The following is a 25763-nucleotide window of genomic DNA, read 5'->3' as shown; positions in this document are numbered from 1 at the left end:
AATGATGGTGTTGTATGGCTTTATGGCAGGTTTAGTTCCAAAAATTTAGAAACCATCATCTGGTATACATTTACTTTGAGCAGTCTGAAGAATAGAAGAATGCTGTAGACCATTCAGATCAACTTCTGGTACAGATATAATTCTATGAAATATTCAAGTTACAAAGCACAAACATCAACAAATACAAAAATAAAGATCTGGTTGCTAGGTTCTCTTATTGAAGTTTCAATAAACAATCTGAAACTCACTAGGTTTTCTCTATCTCTGGGGTCTCCTATTTTGCCATTCAGGTATTTGCTTAGGTAGTCCTCCAAGCCAAGCTAGCTGCATTTCAATTCTCTTATATTCTGATTTAATGGTCTTATTCATAGTGGCCTGGCTACTAAGTCAGGTATCTGCAAATAATTTCCAGCAATCAAAATAAGCATGATATTTGGGCAAGGCATGTGTTTAGAAAAGGGATAAAACCCTCTATAATTTGGGGAGCATTTTCCTATCAGTCGGTATGAAAACACATCAAAATAAGGATTCTCGGGAATCTACATCATAAAATTCAATAGTCTTATACCAAAACACAATTCTATTACAATACATACTACCAATAAATAAATGCACTTTCAGAGTTTGTAAAAGACTGATAAGCAGTCAAACTTAGTTAAGTTTTTGGCAGAGAAAAGGGGGGAGAGCTATCTTCAGAAATCTGAAGGGCTGTCACACTGTAAATGGTTCAAGCCTATTGTCACCTACTCCAGAAGGTAAGATTAGAACTAACAAGATGAAATTTCAAGAATGTAGGTACAGATTAGATATTAGAAAAACCTGTTAAAAATAAAACCTGTCAGTCAGTGGAATAGGTGACTTGATAGAGTGATTTCTTCCTCTTCTCTGGAGGATTGCAAACAGGTTAGGTAGTTATTTGGGGAGGATATAGCAGTGAATCCTGTAGTGTGCAAGGGATTGGACTTGATTTTAGGTCCTTTCTAATTCAGGCTCAAATATATTTTTGAACCAGAAGTTTTACAAGGGTAATGCATAGGAAAAGATTTTTCTTTAGAACAGAAGCAGAAACTTACCTATTAAATCATATTTTTTCCCATTTAATAACTACTTTTATTTACTTTTTACTTTTTTCTATTTTTAGAATTTACAAATTCTGTGGAACCTAACAGTTATTTGATCACTAAAAAAAGTAAATTAAATAAATTAATAGCAATAGCATTTAGATTTATGCATATACCACTTCACAGTGCTTTGCAGCCCTCTCTAAGCAGTTTACAGAGTCAACATATTTCCCCTAATGATCTGGGTCCTCATTTTGCTGACCTTGCAAGGATGGAAGGCTGAGTCAACCTTGAGCCAATGAGAATTGAACTGCCAAAATGCAGGCAACCTGGAGTCAGCAGAAGTAGCCTGCAATACTACCTCACCACCACGGCTCATAATTAAAATCTCCAAATATTATCCAAATAGGGGATTTTAAAAAAACTTTAAGAGGCCATGATGCTAATCATAATACAACTGATTGAAATTCAAAATCTGATATTTACTGCAGTATATACTATACAAAATCTTTGCATCTCCAAGTTACTACTATAATCCTCAATTTATGACCACAATTGAGCCCAAAATTTCTGCTGCTAAGTGAGACATTTGTTAAGTGAATTTTGCCCAATTTTACAACCATTCTTGCCACAGTTGTTAAGTGAATCACTGCAGTTGTTAAGTTACTAACATGATTGATAAATGAATATGGCTTCCTCATTGTCTTTGCTTATTAGAAAGACGCTAAGGTGATCACATGACCTTGTCATAAATATGAGTCATTTGCCAAGCATCTAAATTTTGATTACATGGCTGCAATGGTTGTAACTGTGAAAAATAGTCATAAGTCACTTTTTTCAATGCTGTTATAACTTTGAATGGTCACTAAAAGAACTGTTATAAATTGTGGACTACCAGTGCTTCCTAATCTTTAAGAATTACTTCTATACTTCCAAAGAAATTAAAAATAGTTCAGAATGACAACATTAGTGATACAAAGTAACACATATCCCATGTGAATATAAGAAAATGTATGCATAATTTTAGAAATTTGCACTCAGTTGCATGTTTATGGCCTTGTGTGCTCTGAAGCAGCTTTTTGTCTTTATTTCAACATTCTGAACTCTATTATACATTGTGTGTACAAAAACACAGCTGAGTTGTTAATATAAAATAATACCAGCCAATCAAATGTTTCCTCCTTCCACATGGCTATATCTATCCATGACACAGGAATAATAACTAATAATCTAGCTTAGAGACACATTAGATATGATGATATATTGATTCTTAAAGAACTATATAAATGACAAATATCTTCAGATTCTGAGAGAAGATTGGAGACATTGTTCAAAGGGGAAAAAAACAAAACACTTCATTGGGCATTTGTGGCATTTTAGTAATATCTGCCCATTTGCTCATTTCTGTGGCTTCCACTGGTTTTGAATCTTCAGATCTCCCACACATCAAAATGTAAATAGCAACATAAAAAGAACAAATAAAACAGCAAAATATGTATATATGCTTCATTAAATGTATCAATAATAGTCCTTATATTTAATACCTATATACTAACTTAAATTGTAAGTCACGATGTTTAATTGTATTAATAAATTAATTTATCCATTAATTCAAAGAACAGAATAAATATAAATTATACCATAATTTAAGCAAGACATAAAATTGGGAATCAAAGACTTAGGACTGAAAAGAAAATGCCAACTGCCCTGACTACCTTGGCTGTAGCCAGTAATAAAAGGCAACTGAAACCCAACAACCTTGCAAAGTCACAGTTTTATTTTAAACCACAAATGGTCAAAGACATTGATCTTTCTTGTTGTCTAAGGATATTGTTAAAATTGGCACCATAAATATGTTTACAAAAACATAGTATTATTAAATTCTACAAAACATATTTTTAAAACTAGAACCCAAGTTTTAAAGAAAATAATGCATATATAGGAGAACTGCAATAGAAAGAAATCCATCCATTTTAATTCAAATGAGACATTCCAGAATGTCTAACCCTCTTACAGCAACTTCATACTTAGTTCAGGATGTTCTTAAAGTGTTCCACAATTCAGAGCAAGCAAGTGGTTATCAAGGAAGCTAGTAAATCACCTGATTCCATTATAAAATCAATTACTGCAGCACATTTCTTTTGCTACACAACCTAGATATAGCAAAAGCATATTAGATAGCTGCTGCAAGGTCAAGAAATCTAAAGGCACTTTAAAATGTGGCTTAAATTTAGCTCAACATTGTATTTGTATTAAAGGAAATATTTTAAATAAATCTAAATAATTACCTTCTTTGGCTGATTGGGATATTTGATGGATAATCTCTGCAACTGGTCTGATGTATGGCTGCAAGATAGGAGATCCGAACAGCAGGTCGAACGGCCCAGCCTCTTCATTAAAGAAGAAATAATGCTGCAGCCACAGCCACACATTGACTTGCTCATCAGATGAGTTTATTCCTTAAGAAATCAGTATTGGTACTGGCCCATAAACAACCAAAATTGGCTGACTGCCTCATTCTGCAGCTTTCTGGCAAAAATTAATACTGCAAAAAAATTTTAAAAGTGGTTCTCTAAAGCTGATGCTAGCCACTCTCTCTACGCTAAGCAAAGCTTGCAATTTTAAAGTGCCTTTTATAACTACATTTTCCATGAGAAAAGCAATTTTGATAATGTCTACTGCTTTGTAAAAGAGCTATTAACTAAAGTAACAGATGCTATACTATACAAGTAGTTTGTTGTTTTGTAGCTTCATGTCTGCAATGACATTCTCTGTCCAAGTTATTCCCGCTTTGAAAGCTCAATCCTTAAGCAGCCAACAGAAAATAACCACGCCCTGTTCTGTTCCCATATTCACTATGCAAGATCCGCCTAATATCTAAAAAAAAAATTCTTTGGCTTTGGTAGGAGTAGAAACTGTGAGCAATTTAAATTACAATTGAAATATGATTTGCAAGAACACCTGCCATTTAAAGTGTTTAATAGATAGAGTAGCTATCCATTACACTTAAGAATGATTTTTTTTCTCTTAAAACTTTGAAGTTCTGCCTTTGTTATAAACATAACTGTACTTAAATTAAAAAGAGTAAAGCTATTTTCTAAATATAAAACTGAGCAAAGAGACAATTTAAAGCAAGACATCACAATAACAAAGAGGGAAACAAATTTCAGTTAAAGAAAACCCAAAGCAATAAAACATAAGATCCTTGCAAAGAAAATATAGTATTGTTATGCAATGCCAACTTAGAAATATGCTTGTAAACTATATCATACAAGTTGGAAAGAAAAGTAAACAAAAATAATGTCCTTTGTATACAAAAGCGCTGATAAAATATTTAAAAATTGGCCTAAATAACAGTAATTTTTCAAATTTCACATAAGTGAATTATAATGTAAAATAAATGCATACAGAAAACTTGAAGCAGTACTAAATGAAAAACCCTATATACTAAAAGATACATACTGTCCTTTAGCTATTAAAAGCAATGCATTTATTTCATTTAATGCAGCATACATTAAAGCATTTGCAAAGAGCGCACTCACATTAACAAAGATGCTCAACCCAACTACAGTATACAGACTTGAAATAATTGTCATTTACACGGATGGCAATATTAGCAGCAATCTTCAAAACCTTAGTCATCAGATAATTTAATAAGCAAGGGACTGGACAGCAGGTTAAGCACATATATTTAAGCAAAACTTCTTGTTTTCACTCTGCATCAAAAGCTATATTTGTTCTGCCTCCTCCCCTCTACACAGACTGGTTACAGCTATATTGTACCAGCATTGCTTCTTCCTTCAACCTTGCTGTGCCCTTTTGATATTCACATTTTTATTAATTCATTTTCCAGTAATATTTAAATTCAAGCAGCCAGTGAAAATGAAATTTAAGAAGCCTTTTGTATAAAAAGATTCTGCATGCAAACAAGCAAATAATGCAGTAACCTTTTACTCGCCTGCTGGAGGTACTGTCTGCTGCATAGAATTTTAAATCCCCATCTGCAGATGCAACTGAGCTGGTATTGCCAAGGACTTTGCTCTTCCTGTGCTGATTCTACACAGCTATTCATCAGAGAAAAACATTACAGGGAAAATGTAAAGTAATATAAAGTGGAATCACTCAAGATGACATGAAACAGGTCAACTTTGAAAAAGTCAACTGTGCCTTGCCTAGTCACGTTAATGAGCTAATAAAATATTATTCCTTATGCAGGTTTACACTGATATGCAGCACATGAAATCACAGGAAGCTAATAAAAACATATGCAAAATTAAAGTTCATTGATCATCCTTAGCCTGATAAGGCAAAAGTGTCTTTTCTTGCACCCACATCTCAAATGAAAGATTTCATACTGTTTTCCACATTCACCTTTTTCATGAATGTCCAAGTGCATAATTCTAACAAATGATTAAAGCTATCCCATAAAATTTTGAAAGATTTTTTTTCTAACTTGGGTTTTAGCTCGCTAACTACTACTACCATGTAATTTATTTACAAAAAAAGAACAGATTTACCTGATACCATGGTGTGAATGAAAATGTAAAGATCATTTTGAACTGCGCCAGAGAAGGCAAAATAAATTTTAGATTTTTAAGTTTTGGAAGATTGTAAAAAATGTAGCTGTTGCTTTGAACACAGATACTGATTTGAGATGAAAAAGATACACTTAATAAGGCTGCTTCATCAACTTCTATATTCGTAATTTTTCTTCAAGAAAATCAAGCTTTAATGTGCATAAGATCCAATGGCATTTTAATGCTACTGAGTTGTCTAGTTAAAAGAGAAACTGCTTCTAATCTGTACTACATATAATTCAAGATTACTAGTTATAATAATTTTGGGCTACACTGAATATAAAACATATAGCTATTCAATGAAATTTACATTTCCCCTAACAGGAATGAAAGATTAGCAATTAAGGTTGTTATTCATTATTTATGTGCTTTCCCTCTCACCTCATGTCAGTCTCCTTAATGTACTATTGATTCTCAAGATGCATTCAGTTGGAGCCAATGGCAGACCACACATAGGAAACCATCCAAGAAATAAAGCAAAGTGATATCTTCACAAATAATTTGAGATGCATAAAATCTGAGTGACGTATGCAAATAACATTGTTTTGAAGCAAATACTAAATATGAACCAGTTTTTTCTAAAGCAATTAAATCATCAATATCAGTAAATGAAACTTTTAAACATGACTTGTTGAACATACAACAGTAAGCTGCTTTAATGCTAAACTATACTCAATAAATTCACACATCACACTAAACCAAAATAACAATCCCTTCTAGTTTAGTACAATGTATAAACCAACCCATTAATTGTATAATTAATCCACTTCAATGTTTAAATCAATTCTTTTAAGACAAAATATTTTACATTTAGTTATTATATCTGTTTATGCATTAGTATCATTTAATATTAGTATTTCATTATAATATTGATGCTTTTAATGCTAAATCTAAATTTCTACAAATGTGAGTAATTTCATAACTTTAAAAATTATGAGATATATATGATAACTATTTTGGATATAAACATGTTATGAATACTGAAAGATTAATGTATGTGCATTACAACATAAAATGATAAACATGAAGTTGGCTAAAAATCATTATCATATCATTATCATAATTATCTGATGATGAAACAAACTTTTTTAAAGGTAGTCCTCAACTTACAACAGTTCATTTAGTGACTGTTGAAAGTTACAACGGCACTGATTAAAGTGACTTATGATCATTTTTCACACAACCCTTGCAGCATCCCGATGATCACATGATCAAACTTCAGATGCTTGGCAACTAGTTCATATTTATGATGGCTGCAGTATCCCGGGTCATGTGATCACAGTTTGTAACCTTCTGACAAGTAAGTCAATGGGGAAGCCAGATTCACTTAACTGTGTTACTAATTTAACAGCTGCAGTGATTCACTGAACAACTGTGACAAGAAAGGTTGTAAAGTGGGCCAAAACTCACTTAACAAATATATCATTTAACAACAGAAATTTTGGGCTCAATTGTGGTCATAAGTCAAGAATTACCTATAGATGTAATTTGTGTTTGGAAAACTTTGGAAATTTAGATCAGAATGAGATTACCGTATATGCCGGCGTATAAGGCGACCCGGCGTATAAGACGACCCTCATCTTTGGCGCCGAGTCGCATGCCTAGAACGTCATCTTATACGCCGGAAACTACCAGTATTTACGGCATGTAAGACGATTCGGCGTATAAGACGACCCCTGACTTCGGTGCCGATTTTAACACTTGCGGAAGTCGCCTTATACGCCAGCATATACAGTATTTGGAGGATTGATTTAGCAGTCAGTTTCCTTGAGAAAATGTGCATAATTTGTCAGTTCTACTCTGACAAACAACAGACTGGGTTGTTTTTTGGATATAAGTAACACAGTAATAGCAATAGCACTTACAAGTTATATACCACTCCATACTGCTTTACAGCACTCTCTAAGTGGTTTACAGAGTCAACCTATCATCCCCAACAATATAGGTCCTCATTTTACTGACCCCAGAAGGATGGAAGGCTGAGTCAACCTTGAGCCAGTCAGGATTGAACTCTTGGCAGTGGGCAGAGTCAGCCTGCAATAGTGTATTCTAACCACTCAAACCACTACACCACCACATCACATCAATATAGTTCCAGTGAGTCCTTTCTGGTCTTCCTTTGAGCCACAGTTTTATCAAAAGGTAGAATTACTAAGCAGTATTTTCTAATTTAATTCTTCAGCCTAGATTCCTACACTTTCTTCTCTCTTGTTTGTATAATTCTAACTTCTAATACAGTATTTTAATCTGGTCACTCCCATTCTCACCTTCAATATAGTCCTTCAATTTAATTGGCTGTCTTCACTTACTTAACTCCAATTCAACCCTCCAGCATAGCCCTTCTTTCTGATTTTCTCCACTGTTGACTCTTTCTCTCTTCCCACTCAAACTACTTTCACAGTGGGTGCCTGCACGCAGTCTCCTAACTGGCTGTACTAAAGCTTTTTCCAATCTTTCCTAAGCTGCACCAAAACTGTTCACAATCTCTTAACAAAACATTTGTTTTTCTCTGAACAACACTACAAGTTGTAATGACAACCAATTTGACTTCTACCTTCAGCCCTTTAAGTCCATAGATCTCAAGATAGATGTAGCCACGATGGCTCTGCAAAAGGTAATTTCCATTCTTGCTTTTCTGCTTCTGCTGCACAGAGTTCACATGGCACCATTTTTGGACCCTGCATTGTCTCTCCAATCAACACCCATTCTGTCTAATTCCAATATCAATCAAGTTAGCTCAGTCTCAGTTTACCCCATCTATTTACTTCTCTCTTCTTTCTCATTATATATTCCAATCACACTACTTAACTATCATTCTGTAACATACTTCTTAAAAGAAAATTCCTTATCTTTAATCTCCAAAACACCCATGTAACTACTACCTGATTAAAAAGACTTCCTTCCCTTCAGGATTAATATAGTTCAGACATGTAAAACACAAGGCCCGGGGGCTGGATGCGGCCCGTGAAGTGGTTTCCTGTGGCCCGCAAGCCCATCCTGGAAACAGTGAGGGAACGGTCTCCGCTGCCTTGACCCTGGCCCAGGCCTGGAGGGAGCCAATGTACAATTTTGTGGTGGCCATATATGTTGAAATGCATTCAGTCTTAGCTGTCTGGAAACAGCGAGGAAACAGCCTCTGCTGCATCGGCTCCGCCCCCTGGGTGCATGCTTTGTGAGGAATGAAGAAATGCATCATCGCTTGGAAGTGGCCAGCAAATGGCCCTGGCCTATTTCACATATCCGGCTTCATGGGCTCCAGGGGAGGGGTTTCAGTAGGCAGCGGGGCAGTCTCCTCACAGTGCCGAGAGGCTGAGCCAGGTGGCACAAATCTGATGAGAAGTGCAATGCTGCCTAGCCCCCAGCCTGCCCAGTTTCAGCAGGCAGCAAGGTGCAAACCTGGCGAGCTTCGCACCGCCTGGCTCAACCTCTTGGCACTGTGAGATCCCCCCGCTGCTTGCCGAGATCGGGCAGGCTGGGGGCTAGGTGGCATTGAGTAGGTCACATTGACTCTCAGGCTGCTCATGGCATCCCCTCTCCCAGAGCCCACCAAGCCAGATATGTGAAGTAGGTGAGGGCCCTGTGCTGGCCATTTCCAGGCGATGGTGCATTTCTTCATTCCTCATGAAGGATGACACTTCCCCAGCTGCATTTCTTGCCTGTTTTTCTCCCTCCCTCATCTCAAATATTTTCCCACCACTCTGTACTTAGGAAGGAACGAAGGAAAGAAGGAAAGAAGGATCTGAGGGAAGTCCTGCCTTAGTCCTGCCCTGCTGTCCTTTCACCATCCCTTTGCCCCCTCCTCCTGGCCTATTCTGGGGGTCTCCCATCCTATTGCTAAGGAAGCTTTGGATGCAAAGCCGGGTCTCCTCCCATGGAGAGGGAAAGCCTCCCTCTGACTTTGCCCTCGTACCCATCATGAGCAACCTGGCTAAGGAGAGCAAGCACAGCAGCAGCAGCCTTGAGGAGGAGATAAGTGCAGCTGGGCATCCCCTTGGGGAAGTGGGGCTGGGCTTGGTGCTGCAGGTGCTCGAGGCGTTTGACCTCTGCTGCCCAGGGCTCCGGGCAGCCTGTACCACCATCCAGCCCCCCCCCACATGGCCTGAGAGGAACAGTGAGGCTCTTCCAGTGGACCATGCCTTGGCACTTGTCCTGGTCCCACCTCCTTCTGCCAGAGACCCTCAGATTTGTCTCACTCCTGCCCAGGCCCCCACAGGTACCACTTACGTGAACGATGTAGAGCTGGCCACGCCCAACCAGTAGGCCACACCCATTCCATCCACATCCACCCAGTAGGCCACACATACCCTGGCCACACACACCCGCCCCCCCGAGGGCAACTGCAATGCTGATGCGGCCCTCAATGAAATTGAGTTTGATATCCCTGATATAGTTGCCAATTAGATTTTGTAGAATATCATTTTCTAAAAAAATACAGAGAAATAATATATCAGAGCTTTAATTTATCAAGAAGGCCTATAATCCATATTTTGTCATTTCTATTTTTTCAGTTATTTATATCTTTTCCCTCACAAAAAATGTTCCCACGTGAGCATCCTCAAAAGTGAAGACACCTGCAAATAATTCATTGAGTTTCTGTGCAATATTATCTTTTGTTTTTATAGTCCCTCTGTTTTTCCTTATAATATATTACAATATTTTTAGCTGTTGTTCTTAAATGTGGTAAGCTTCATTTACCATCCTTTCATTCAGTGACTGTTCAAAAAGTTACAATGACACTGAGTGAGGGATGCTTATCGCAGCTTATTGTAACTGAGGGCATATAGTATCCACATGGTGATGTGATTACAATCTGAGCTCTTGGTGACTAGCTTGCAAATACATTGCAGCATTCCATAGTCACATGATCATTTGCACTCTTCATAACCAGATTCTGGCAAGAAAAGTAAATGGAGAAGCCAGCAGGTTACAGACTTACCTAAGGATGGCAACTGCCTGGACTGCTATCTTAAGTTAATATAATCACATTATGCCTTACAACTTAGAATTGGATTTCCCAGTCCCAATTACTATCGGTAAGCAAGGACCACTTGAATCATTTGCCCTATCAAAATTAATTTTTTTATATTCTTTATTACCAATTTGCTTTTCTTTTTGCTCAAGTTTATATGCTTGTTTTAGTTCTATATTTAAAAGAAAATATTCTTTTCTCTGACAATTTTTCTTACTCTGTTCATTAATCATATTACATTGACTTGGATTTGGTCTTTATTCTTTACCTGAAATGTACATTCTCAGAAAATTTCTATTGTTATGGTTTGAGCATTTTTCAACCATTATAAAAAGATTTTGTTTTCTAGAATGTTTTATCACTTTTTTTTTTTACTTTGAGAAAATCTACTTTCTAATGTTTAATTTTTTTGCTATTTCTTACCTAGTACCTAAATCTAACAACATCTTAAAAAATGGGCTTTTTTGTCAAAACAATTAAGGATAGTAGCACAACGGACTGCAGAGCAAATTACAGTTAGCAGCTTTGCTAAAAGAAGATAAATGGCACCCTGCAGAAGGGAAAAGATGCAATAAGCTAAAAAATGAGCAAAGTTCTATCTTTAACTGGTTCTAAATTTGCTACCTCAAATAATCCTGCCTAATGAAAAGGCTAAATAATTATGGCTATTTCATATTATGATAAATTCCTTTTGTAGCTTATTAAGAACCAATATTTGAAATGATTTTGAGTATTACATATATGTAAATTCCTCCAAGGTCATTACAATTACATTCTACCAGAAGATAACTGAAAACAGTTAGAAGGGAGTTGGTCCAAGTCCAAGCCTGTAAGAATTTGAAGACCCTATTAAAACATTTGTGGGTAGTGATATATTTAAGACATTTAACATTCAGAGGATAAAAATAAGACATATGGCCTAACTCAGTGATGGCGAACCTTTTAGAGAACGAGTGCTCAAACTGCAACCCCAAACTCACTTATTTATCGCCGGGTGCCGGGTGGGCGTGGCCACTGGGTAGGCGTGGCTGTGGTGGTCATGGCAGAATGGTTCGGTGTGGCCAAGGTGGCCGTGGTCATCTCGATATTGCTCGTGGGCAGGGACTCCTGTGAGGGCCGGGCAGGGCTGGGGGAGATCCAGGGAGTCACTGGTGGGTGGGATGGTGGGCAGGAGGCTTGTCCTGCAGGGAGAGGGGAAGGAAGGCAAGGTGGGGGTGCATTGCTAAGGGGCAAGGCGAGGCAGGGGCCAGGTTGGCTGCTGCCTGACATCGGCCCCCGCACATAGAGGCCAGCGAGCACATGGGGGCTGATGGTGTCCACAGCCTGCTGGTCCCTCGACTGGCCAGCAGTTCAGAGAAGCCGCCTCTGAGTTCGACGGCTGGCCGAAAGCTGAGGAGGAGATGCAGTGGGTCGTGCCTGGAAAAAGGAGAGCATGCGAGGCCAGGAGGGACGGGATGGGACTGGGGGGGAGGGAAACAAGCCATGCTGGGATGCATCTGGCCACGTGAGACCTCGGCAAGTTAGCGAGCAGCTGCTTGAAGAGGGATGGTTGCCATCTCCAGGGCATGATGCGCTTGCCCACAGAGAGGGCTCTGAGTGCCACCTCTGGCACGCGTGCCATAGGTTCGTCACCACTGGCTTAACTGGTCTTTTCACAATTCCCAGAATTTCAAAAGCAGATGTTGGTTTAAGAATTACCAAAGAGTGAATATATTTTAAAAAATAACATATGTTTCCTCTCAAACTTCTATTGTATTTTGTAGCACACAACAAATTCCACTGATGCAAACACAAATGCCTTAAGACACTTAATTTTTAAACAAATATTTAGCTTCTAAGATTTAAATTTTAAAACATTTGAAAACTCTTTATTTTATATGTCTGTCAATATATTGCATGTACATACTATTTGGCGAGGTGTAGCAATGATGTATTGATTTATAATGTAAGTCTCTAGAATAGAGATTCTAGAAGTATAACGAAGATTTCAATTGTGAGAGAAAAAAATGGTAACGAACTTGAATCAACACAAGAAAAACAAAGGTATATTCCATACTTGCAAAACTAAGGAGGAAGAATGTACTATATGCGAGAAGAGGTAGTCTGATGGGGTGGAGTAGATTTGAAAAATACATACAGGGAACAAAGGTATGTATTTATAATGAATACAAAAAGTAACATGCAGAAAGTATTATATGATATCATTAGACTGCTGTGAATACATATAAAAATGAGAATTCAGCAGTAGCTGAGAACTAACTGTTCCATTTCATAAATGATAATAAATCAAAAGAGATTTGGAGGTTTTTGAAATTGAACTTTTGGGGAAATTATGAAAAATTCTGTGTGATGTGACCCAGGTTAAAAGATTATTCTGTTAGGTGATATAAATGGACTGAAAGAAATTTGATGAATGTACAAAAACAGTGACCAGTCATTCAGAGACCCATGAATGAATAAGATGACTGATGATCATCAACTTACAAAACAGTCTGTTTTCAAATATCTACTTTAAGAATAAGTCTATTCATGCATGGAAAAGCAATAAATGGGAAAACATGACTTTTGGTTATTTATAATAAAAGACTGAGAGAATTTGTGAAAGATACAAGAGTAATAAGATATTCTAAACGTTGATAGTGTCAAAATGGACACAGACGAAAAGAGAGAAAGGTGAAAGAAATGAAAGCAGAATGACTGAAGGAAAAAACAAACGAGTCCTATATTAATATATTATTACTAGACATATTAATATCACAATAGAAGGAATATGTATGATAGAAAATATACTGTGCATTGTATTTGAAATAAAATAAAAAGCATGGTGCTACAAGTACCACTAAAGTATGCTGGAAATATAAAAAAGAATACTTGATGAAGCAATGAAGTAAAAGTTTGTAGATGACAAAAAGTATACATCAGATAAAGATTGCTACAAAAAAGTAAGCATAAAAGATGCAATATGTATACAGAGAAAAAGATCGTTGTAGAAATGGAGTCTAAGAGAATGACTGAAATAAAAAAAAATGTTTTTGAAGTAGATTAAAAAGTCTAAGCAAGGAGTCTTCAACAGGGTGAATGAATTAAAAATAAAACTAATAAAATGATTTAACTTGAAAAGAGGGACTGCTAGAAGCAAATATGGTTTGCAATTATATAAAAGGATGAAGTATATTCAAAGTAAATTAGATTTAGCTATATTTCTGTTGCTTTTATGTGACAAATTTATTTTCTTTTGCTTATTATTTCCTAAACATTTTTGCATTCTGCAGAATATCATTTGTTCCAAAAGGAACAGAATGAAGGAGTCCCAGTGGTGCAGTGATTACAGTACTGCGGGCAAACAGTCTACAATCTGGAGTTTGATCCTGATAGGAGTCAAATTTAACTCAGCGTTCTATCTTTCCTAGGTCGATAAAATGAGGACCCAGATTGTTGGGGGTAATATGCAAATAATGCTGATACTGTCAACCACACAGAGAGTGCTGTAAAAGCACAATGGGAGGTATATAACTCTAAATGCTATTGCTATGTATATAATGCACTGAAATTCTTTAAAGGGTAATGAGGAGCATATAAATAAGTGACATGACTGATGAGTTAACAAGCTGGAATATGAACAAAATAGCTGAAGGAAACAAGAAATGAGTGCATTTAATGAGAAAACATGTGTATATACAAGAACTGAAGAAAACGTAATGCTAAAAAGAGTCCAGTACCTTTTCCTACTTTCATGTGTGGTTTGCTGACAGATTTAAAAAATGCACAATAATATAATGTAGCAAGCAACACTCTTCTTTTAATCAAAAATTGACTTAGTATTGCCATGCATTGCTGCAATATTAATGGCAATTTCCTCAAGTTACAAACATAGCCCTTCTGGGGCATTATTGACCATATAATCTCAACCCATAAGGAAGTGGAGCAGGATGAACAAGAGGAACCATGCTCTCCCACTCACTAATAGACCGATAGATAGTGTGTTACAGCCTCACTTTCCCAGATAGGGCAACAAGAATGGTAATGAAGGAATGAGGACCTTTCTCCTTTCTTCCTCCTTGCTTTTATATGCACAAGCTATGTAATATAATAACAATTCAGAATAACTATAATCATATTTAAATTCTGCATAGGACGCTATTACCTGAACATAGAAGCTACCTTGTGGTCAACAGCATACATTTTCATCTGTATTGTTTTGGGCAAAAGCTAATAAAGAAATGCTAAATAGTTGTCAGTTTCATGGAACTCTAAATAAAATAAATTTCCTCAAATAAAACATAGTTTTCTTGCATACATTCATGGGGATAAATCACATTAAACTGGGTGACCAAATATAATGTTGTATTTTCTATCTTCTCGAAAGAAACTTGTTCTAGTCAAGTCACTAGTTCTGCCTGTCTCTTTCAGTATGAAAGGCAGTTATATCAGAAAATAAATCATACCTGTAACAGTTGCCAGATTGTTAGGATTTAGAACATTAAAAATAGTAAAAATTATAAGTGCTTTAAAAATATTTTTGATTTAAAAATTGTATTTGCTTTTGCAAAAATTATCTCATTAAAAAAGACAACATTTCCAAACATAACTTACATTTAAATATTTATGTATTAATAACTGCATTGTTCAGTCCCCCCAAAATATTCTATTTTATCAGGCTATCTATAGAGACTGAGACATTATTAATACCAAGGAAGTGTATTTCATAATGTTTCATTTATGCAGCAGAGGTGTTACATGCGCCATCTTTAGGATGCTGAAAATTGCTCATGCGGCTGCATTTTGTACTAGCTGAAGGTTCCAGATTCTCTTCAACAATAGCCTCATATAGAGCTCGCTGCAGGAGTCCAAATGAGAAATGACCAGGATGTGATTGACTAGAAGTGGGGTAACTGGTACCCAACATGCAGCTGAGCAAATGACCTCCTAGCCATGCTACCACCTGCTCCTTGAGCAGGAACTGTGAGTTAAAAGGGACCTCTTTATGTACTGGACCTGTCTGGGATAGTGCGATTCCATCCAAGACTAGTGATGATAAATCTCCAGGTGCAGTGAAATACACACACACACACACCCCAACTCCATCTTACCAGAGTTTATCTGAAACCTGTTGTTCTCTCTCTCTCTCTCTCTCTCTCTCTCTCTCTCTCTCTCTCTCTCTCTCTCTCTCTCTCCCTCCCTCCCCCTCCCTTCCCCTCCCCCTCCCTCTCCCTCTCCCTCTCTTGAAAGCAATCAAGAAATCAAGAAGAGCAGGGACGGATATACCATCTTCATCCCGCTCCTACAAGAGATTATCTAAAAGTACAACCAATGCTGTTTTGTCCCATATCTGGGCCTAAAACCTGACTTAAAGGGTCTTGATAATCCATTTCATCCAGGATTCTCTGGAGTTTGCAATGCCACTATCTTTTCTTTGAAAAGAGATAGTGCTGGGAAGGTGGGAGTCTGGACAAAAATTTTCTAGAACAATAGGGTATAGTGATGGCTTGAGGGATGGTGTGCATCACCCCATTTTAAAGAAGCCAGAAACATCCTCTCTATCAAGGTTGAATTCACCATCAGTCGGACTCACCCACGTCTCCTCCTGAGTAGACTTTGACTTTGTTCACTTCCTCAGACAAACAGAGTCAAACTATTCCCAAACAGGCTTGACATCCAACTGGGAATAAAATCAGGCAGTTTTATCTGCCAGATGCACAGAAAATTCCTCTACATGGTGCTGAAAGTAGATCTCTGGACCGCCCTTCCCCCAATGGGTCAGGATGATCCTGGGTATCTCATTTCTTTTTACTTCCAAGTTCCATTGCTTTTCGTCTAATATCACTTTCCTTTCTGCAGCTATTGGCAAATCCTTCACCCAAACTATACTCATCTGATTTCAGTTAAAACCAAAGAAAATGTATTACCCAAAATCAAGTTGCTTTTCAATGGAGCCATTCCCATTTATGCAGGAATATAAAATAAGATTTAAAGACTTGTAAAAAATAACCCTGCTTCCTGAACATGAATTTCAGATATCCTGATTCTCATTCAGGCTACTTTATACAAGCATTTATTCCTCAACCATTTTCTCACAATAGGTTCGGCAGCTCTATTTTAGAAAAGGGACAACCTAAGCAGTTAGTCCTAAAATGTGTAAGGGTTTGCCTTGGGCAAACGAAAAGGAGCGCTGCTATGCTTCTTCCTCTCTAACTGCGTATTCCAAAGTTTAACTGAGTGCTCAGCTGAAACCTAGCCCATAAACAATCAATAGGATACAAAATGCAGGCTATTATCTATTCACAACCATCTCTGGTAATAACGCTAAACGACATTAAGCAACTTGAAATGTGTGTATATGCAGCACCTTTTAATTCTGCACTTTAATTATTTGGGTGAAGGGCTATTTTGAAGAGCTATGGAAGCACCCAGCCATTTATGGCTTACCTTCAGAAAAAATAAGCAGAATTGTTAGTTCCTGAATGGGAGATCACTATGATAAAGCTTCATGAAAAAAATATCTCTGTACTATTTTTAAAGTCCTTTCTAGCCAATTGATAGTGAGAACAACATTTCAATTTAATATCACAATATAATTTCTTCAAATTGTCCAGGATACCAATTTAGTACAAAAGCTATATAACATATATTATTATATATAACATTATTTACAGCTATATAAATTTCATTGTGTTTTGAATCAAAAAACAACAATTCATGGATGAAATATAAATTAAATTCGAAGTTAAATTTTTAAGCAGGTCCACTAAAAGATAATTAATGCTATATTTTTAAGGCTATATATTGAGAACCAAACAAGAGCTTGTCTGAACGCACAAGCTATGAAGGATTGCAGTTTTCCTTGCATACTTCTCTTCTTCACAAAAAAACTTTTTATTGTGCTTTAGTAGAAGGTCAATGGCTATCACTTCACTACTTGAGCACAATAGTGAATTGAAATAAGAACTCATTGCTGTTTGGACCGACAAAGCTACCAGTATGCCTAAGCCAATAAAGCGATTTGTTCATTAAAGCTACTAATAAAGCAACCTTTTGTTAGTCTATGAAACATCAGAAGCATCGGAGAATGCATCAAACTGCAATATTTCTGGCTTTCCCACAAAGTCTAGAAATGTCTCTTAAAGTCTTAGTATTTTTATATAGGTTGAAAACATTACCAATTCCCTATTTTTTGCCAGTTTATTCATAACTAAAAAGCAAACAGTCTCCTTACAACCACTAGACAATAAGAATGTACTGTACTTTTAACATTAACCCAAAATATGTAAAAACATAAAGACCGAAAAAAAACCTAAGTGAAACATCAGCCCTACTGTGATGCTACTTTGACAAAGTTTCACAGGTCTGCATATCCAAGAGGCAACACTCAACAGGATTCATCCCCATTACTTAAACTGAAACAGAGCAGAGTTGCCCTTTTTTTGTATTGAGTGATGGGACATAAACTGCTCTAAATCTAATTTTCCCTTTCCTTATGCAGTTTTTCATCTCATGGCTAACAGTTCATTTTACGTTCAGCATTACAAATATCAAGTGTCCATTCTATAAAATATTAAAATAACATCCCAAACTATGAAACATCTCTTCTTCCTTTCATGTATTAAATATTTTAACTAGGCCAATAATCCTATGCTTATGAAATAACCAAAATACTTGTATTATTGTAATATGCTCTACATGGAGCTACTCTTAAAGACCATTCAGAAGCTACAGCTAGTGCAAAGTGTGGTGATGTGGGCAGAATGGCCCCTGTAACACCACTGCTCTGTGAGCTGCATTGGTTATCAGTCTGCTTCCAGATGCATTTCAAGATATTGGGGATCACCTTTGTAGCTCTTCATAGGATGGATCCAGGTTACTTGACGGACCATCTCACCCACTGGGATTGGCCACTCATGCCGGCAGAGGAGGCATACTGCAGGTCTCATCAGCCTAATTATTCTGACTTTCAGGGTCCAGGAAGAGGACCTTCTCTGCTGTTGCTCCCGCCCTCTGGAACATCTTGCCTCCTGATGTGAGGTTGGTCCCAACCCTATCCTTTTGTAAGGGCCTACAAACATGGTTTTATCAGTTGGTTTGGGGCCCCAGTGGGGGAACAGCACAGTGGAGGTGGCTGACAGAGTAACAGCAGATCCCACTATCCCCCACTCCGCCCCCACCCTCCCCACATGTCCTTAGATGTTAATGTTTGATGTTAATTTATTTATGTTTTAATTGTATATGTATAGACATATTTTTATGACTGTAAGCCACCTTGAGTTACCATATGGTAAGATGGGCGGCCAATAAATTTTATAACATAACATATCCATAGAACTAGGGCAAACTAACATTTTGTCTAAATCATTTGAAAAACCTTTTTTTTTCTTTTTCAAAAAATTGTCAAAATAAATATGGTGGCGTCAGTTTTCTGTTCCCTTTTAGTTATATAAACCTCTCTTACCTACCTATAACCTTTTATATTTTTTGATGTCTCTAATGGAATGAAAGGGAGGTATCTGTGTATACAGATAGTCCTCAACCGATGACAAAATTGGAACCAGATTTTTCTTTAAATGCAGCCATTAAGTGAGGCATCACATGACTGTACTCAATTTTCTGGCTTTTCTGCCAAGGTTGTTAAGTGATACATCACATGACCACAACTTATAATCTTCCCTACTGGTTTCCCCATTGATGTTGCTTGTCAGAAGCCAACTGGAAGGATGCAAATGGCTATCATGTGATCCTGGGATTCTGCCCCCCTCATAAAAGTGAGATGGTTGCCAAGTACTTGGATCATGATCACATGATTGCAGGGATGTTGAGATGTCCTAAGTGCAAAGACCGATCATAACTCACATTTTCCAGCACTATCATAACTTTGGATGGTCGCTAAAGCAATGATTGTAAGTTTATCATGTCTGTGTGTATGTGTGCAAGTGAAAAAGATAATGGAATATGCAATGGAGTTCTTATTTTTCCGCTAATAAATTTAGGCCTTTGGACTGTTTTTGAAAAGCATTTCTAAAATAAAGTTGTTCTAAAGGACATGAGGATTGGGGTCAAATGGATCTCAGAAAATAATATTCCATTAACTTAACTGTTTTGTTCAGAATGTATGCAATATTAAGGCAGGTGGAGTCAGGATCTCAGCTTAATATAAATGCAATGACATTTTAGATCCCTTGCTTTATTTATTGGTATTTTACTATGGTATGTACTCTTTATATTTTTATAATTTTATCTATTTTATTTGTCTTTTGTCTACTTGTACTCTTTCTCTAAAATGTCTAAAGAAAAGAAGGAAAGAACAAATCACTTGTACTTACAGTGATCACACATTAGGTATCACACAAATGAGGGACAAGCAATTAAATTTAAAAAAGAAAATTCTGAATTAATATGCTACAGATAGTATTTCAAAAGGAAAAGCATTAATGGTACTACAAAGCCCGTTTAAGTTTCATGCAATTATCATCAGCAATGCAGTGGTCTTGTGAATCCTCAATATGTATGTACTAATTTAGTATAGTATAACTTAGTAATAGTAAACTAACATAGATTAACTATTTAAATGTTCGCCAACCATTCTTATTTACATATAGTGATTTAAGAGAAATTTAGCTTTAACGTTTTATATAATACTTGTTATTTTAGAAAATATTTCTCTCATTAAAATGATTAGCCAGCTTTGAAGAAGTCACTATCTCAATCTAAATACACAATTATGTTACTTTAATGTTATTTGAGATAATTTTTTAAAAGACAAGAATGCAAAAATAAAAAAGATTTTAAAGATATGTAGCTTATTTAACTGATTAAAACCTACATTACTACAAACTAAATTTCAACATACTGTTTTTCTTATCCATCCACACCGTTTATCTCCATTTGATCTACCATATTAATATTTCTATAGATATTTACTATACTTAATGCTACAGTTTTAATCAAAAATAAATTCCAACTTAATTTCATTTTGAATACTTGATACTTCTGGTCTTCTTTTTACATTTGCATCTTTTCATATAGTCAACTTTTTTTCTAGGCCTATCCGAATTTCTTCTTCTAGGAAGAGAAATATCTGTTTTGCTTCCCATAAAAGCAAACCCATAAAAAATTAAATTAGGAAAGTCAAATATGTTTAAAAACATGAGTAAAAATACATCTACGGTGTATCTTGAAGCAAGTGCAAGTAAAGCAATTCCTTTGACTGACAGGATCTAGGACAGTGTTTCTCAACCTTGACAATTTTAAGGCATGTGGACTTCAACTCCCAAAATTCCACAGCCAGCATTGCTGGCTGTGGAATTCTGGGAGTTGAAGTCCACATGCCTTAAAATTGTCAAGGTTGAGAAACACTTATCTAGGAGGAGGGCCTTCTCTGCTGTTGCCTCCGCCACTTGGAACATCTTACACACAGAGGTAAGGCAAGCACCTGGTTTTCCAGAAGTGTGTTAAGACTTGGCTCTGCCAATTAGTATGACAATTTAAAAGTAGACTGATTGGTGGCTTGAGGGCACTCACTCTGCCTTGTGAACTTTTCAGTCTTCTCAATTTTCTTTTTTAACTTTGATTTTTCACTTTTTAACCTGTAAATTTTAACATTCTATTTTTCACTGTGCTTTTATGCAAATCATATACTACATTAAATAATTCTATCAATAGCAAGGATATTCAGTGCCCAGTCAAAGGGACAAATTAAGCCAAAAGACATGGCTTACAACACATATGTACTACAATTTAACTATCCATCATATACTGCCCTTCAAACAGGTTTGGTAACTTAACATGTTTAATTTTCAGTTTATCGGCACACAGAGTCAAAACAAGCAGTAAATTTCTTACTGAGGTACAAATAATGCACAGAATAACATATGTTCATTATTTTAACATATTGTGCAAACACAATCACTGACCAATAATTCTTTGTGCAATATTGGGTCCAAATCGATAAACTTAATAGCTGGTGAGTACTAAAGAAAAACTTACAGCCTACTTTTAGCTGCCTGAGTTGAAACAGATGAGGAGTTATTCAAGGCAAAATTTCATGAAGCAATAACACCTACGGATTGGACCACCTTAGAACAACTTTTAAAAAGCCAATGATTTCATATTAAAAATGTAGACACACTAAATATGTCTTTAATTCTTTATTATGGAATATACTACTCTAAATTTCAATCCAAAGATACAGAATTTAGTAAAGTCAGTAAATATTCAGAAGACTAAATCTACAAACTGCAGAACAGCAAATAGCTAATAATAACAAATGCCAACCTATTTTAAGTCATATCACAGATACATACACTTTGTAAGGAGGCTAAAACAGAACAAATAATATGCATTTGAATTACAATGCACAAAATCATGCTCTGTATTAAGTTCAAGACTGAGCAGAATTTTAGTTACAAAGCAGCACTTAATTAGATAGGCAGCCCCACTAAAGTCAGCATATTTAAGCAGATTAGAAGTGAATTGTGTTCTATAACTGAAGTTCCAAAATACAACCTTAAAAATCTAGGTTTTATTCTGTTTCCAGTTTATTAGGGGTAAACTAACAACCAGCAAAATGAAATTATAAGTAAAATGGTAAAATATAAGTTTTAAATACCAAGCATTCTCTGTACTACAATAATATTATCAATGATCATTAAATATTTTGAAATACAAATTTGGCCTCAATCTCAGTTATTACTGGAACATCTGTTCACATGCAGTGTGCTTGTAAGAAATGCATAAAGATATGATTTATTTATACCATTGGTATATTTGTTTAAGACTCATTTGTCTAAATAAGAAAATAGAGTTCTCCTTTTCAATTTTATTAAGACAATTTTATTCAGTCTTGAAATCATCTTGATGTGTCAAGAATTCATTTCTTAATAGTCAGCCTATACTGTCACATCTGGTGGGCAAAAGGTTGGAGAAACTGATTATACAAAATGATCCACCATATTAATTCTTACTATATAAGTAACAGTTTTTCAATGTAACTTTTTTATATCTCAAAATCATTATTGAGTATGAACAATACCAATTATTTTAAATGGTATTTTCACATAAACTATTTATCAAACTGAATGCTACCTATTACTAACATCTAAAGACTCTCAAGTTGCTTATCCCCAAAATTAGATTAGGCTCTTATGTCTCTCTGCAACTAACAGAGGATATTTATCAAATTTTAAAACATTATAAAAAGATTCTGCCCATAGCAAACTAACATGAAAAGAATTTCAGAAGCTGAATTCACAGATAATCTATCTACAACCTTTCTAGGTACAAAAAATAGGATTGCTTACACATCTATTATTATATAATAGGCCACCACTTTTCAGAAACTAAATGTCCAGCATTTTTTATATCTTCAACAATACAATGTTAAAAAGCAAAACAATTTGTATGTTGTAATCAAAACACCCTGAAAAATTTGTGAAATGCTAACTGAAAATTAGCATTTCCTATTGTGCATGTTTGTTATAATACAGATTTTAATTATAGCGATATACCATTTTTGCTATACAACCCCAACATCAATTAACATATATAACAAGCAAGCAATCATATCATACTTTACTGGGACTCTCGAACACTTCAAGTGAAGCTGAAATCTATTTAGGAAAAAAAATCACTGAAAATGCAGTCATGTTAAAACAGAATTACTCCCTAAGGATTCAAAAATGTACAGTTGTAGAAATAAATAAATTACTGTGCACTCTGATCTACCAGTCCTAAAATAACTTTTTAGAATCAAGTTCAATAGTAAAAGATACATTGTGTATAATTTTATTGCATGAAATTGACATAATTTTCAGGTGAGTTATCTAAATATGAGAATATACACACTACTGTTCTACTTATTCATCTCTTTTTCTGAACTCACTAGATACTGTGTGAAAAAAATTCAGTTCCTGATCACTATAAGAAGTATTCTAAACAGAAATTTTATTTCACTTGCCAAATTTCTCACTTATATATACAAGATATTTACTTTGTTTAAAGAAGGATAAGTCGACATATTTACATAAATGTCTTAGAAGCATCTTTCCATTTCAAATAATTTATTTTCTATATCGTGTATATCAGCGTTTCTCAACCTTGACAATTTTAAGGCATGTGGACTTCAACTCCCAGCATTGCTGGCTGTGGAATTCTGGGATTTGAAGTCCACATGCCTTAAAATTATCAAGGTTGAGAAACACTGGTGTATGTGAATGTACATTTTCTCCCATTCTTATACATCAAATATTCAAATTGATTGCTAGTCTGATCAATAACTGCCTAGCCAACTATTAATATGTTTTACATATATTTATCATTTTCAATTCATCAATGAATGAGAGAGGGATATATAACATGTATAACATCACACTGTCTGTTTCAAAGGTCTGAAAGACCACATAGAGCAGATTTTGGGAGGGAACAAGATATAACAGGGAAGTGAAAAAGATAATTGCCACTAGTGTAAAAATTAATCTTGCCCTTATTCTTCAAATAAACTCATATAACTTAGTATAAGAAATTAATATTGTTACTTTGAACCAGCCTAGCTAAAACAGGGATATGCCAAGCAAAATTCATAGTTGCTCCTAAATAGTCAAATCAAAAAGACAAAGTTGATAAAGTAACCCCTGAAAACAAGGACAAATTCAGGGGTTTTGAATAAAACTAAGAACTAATTGGAAGGATCTGGGAAAAGCAGCTATTTCATAGTTTCTAGGAGATAATATGTATTTCTCCATCAGTCTTTAACATTAAGACTGCAATAAAAATGTACTTTATAAAACTGTAGTACACTCATTTCCATTATTTTCTGATGCAATACTGGCAAGTTCACAAACATAATTCAAAAAATGTTTATTCAGACGCATGTATTCTTAAATCCAGTAAAATTTATTATCTAAATTATTATTTTAGGATTGCATGTATAATAAAGAGATACCTGTTATTTCCTCCAGAGTAAAGCAATTCATTCTTAACATATATTGCTTCTGTAATAAGCCTATAATTTCAGGCTTAACTTTTCTAAATAGAAAATATAAAAAATATAAAAAATTAACTTCTGTGTAGACTGTATAGAATTTAAAAAATCATTTTTATTCAAGCCTTTTCCATTTTCTATCAATAATTTATCTCAATAAAGTTTAAAAACTAGATACTTTATAAACAAATTATATTTGAACTACCATTGTAATATTGAAGAAGCTACTTAAATAAGCAATGAAAATATTTCAAATTAAAAAGGGAAAAGTCCAGTTGCCATGACTCAACTTCCACCCAATATGGTTTTATTTTGACTCAGTATATTGTACAAATCCCTTATATTTTCATATGTATTACAAACTCATACTATTGTGATTTAATAAATCATGGATAAGCAAATTAGGCCTTATTTAATTACATGAATGAAACTATGTTTGCTTTGATGTAAATGCCTAAGTTCTTTTAAAATCAGTGCATAGAAAATAGTATAATTGTAAAATGCTATGCAGAAAAAATAATCTATTCAAAGACATTTCCCACTAAATTTAATAATTACTGCCAAGTAAATATATAGTCATGGTTGTTTCTGTCTGCTTCTCCTTTACCTGGGTTTTCATATAATATACATATAATCAAAAATATACACCAAACACTCCATAGGTATCTATTTTCAAAAGATCATTGTGTTAGTTTGTTGAAACAAAAGCAAAGTCGTGTGATCCTTAAGACCAGCCAATGTATTATGGGATAGTTTTTGATGACTAAGGCTCACTTCATCACACATGGAGTTTAATCTTAGAAAGCAAACTATACATTTACATACAATTTATATAAAATAAATCATATACACATATATGGTTTTCTTTCAGGATAATATTCTATGCATCTAGTGAACAAGACTACAGTAAATAGAGACCTAATTCTGCAACAAATGTACCAGTAGGCATTATACACATTTTCATTGTTTTAAACAGAATGCAATGAATATTTTTATATGGGATTTTTAAGCAATGTACTTTAAAAGTATGCAATAGAAGAAGCAAGACTCAAAGCAGAGTTTGGTTCCTCAAATATTAAGGAATCCCTAACTTTTAAGCAACATTAAAATTAATTATTATAACTGCTGATAATTTTATTTCATAACACACTATTGCTTTAATATTGTGTTGCACATTGTGTGAAGTAGAC

At 35.3% G+C, this 25763-nt stretch overlaps 1 protein-coding gene across 3 annotated transcripts in view; it reads right to left on the bottom strand.

Annotated features, from left to right (window-relative positions):
• FBXW7 (F-box and WD repeat domain containing 7) overlaps positions 1-25763 on the bottom strand; it is a 133336-nt gene that overhangs the window by 106232 nt on the left and 1341 nt on the right. Inside the window, exon 1 of one of the 3 annotated variants that reach the window (XM_039365575.1) lies at positions 5020-5131. The exons of 1 other annotated variant lie outside the window; for it this stretch is intronic. The gene's annotated coding sequence lies outside the window, so the exon portion shown is untranslated. Of the gene's footprint in view, positions 1-5019; positions 5132-25763 lie in introns of those variants that run through there. One more of the 3 variants, XM_039365574.1, reaches the window with a different exon arrangement.

The sequence above is a fragment of the Crotalus tigris genome, unplaced genomic scaffold (assembly GCF_016545835.1).
Source record: "Crotalus tigris isolate CLP2741 ecotype Arizona unplaced genomic scaffold, ASM1654583v1 scf7180000020129.766959, whole genome shotgun sequence".
Classification (NCBI taxonomy): Eukaryota; Metazoa; Chordata; class Lepidosauria; order Squamata; family Viperidae; genus Crotalus; species Crotalus tigris.
The sequence above is the reverse complement of the archived record's forward strand: the minus strand, read 5'-3'. Positions and strand labels throughout refer to the sequence as shown.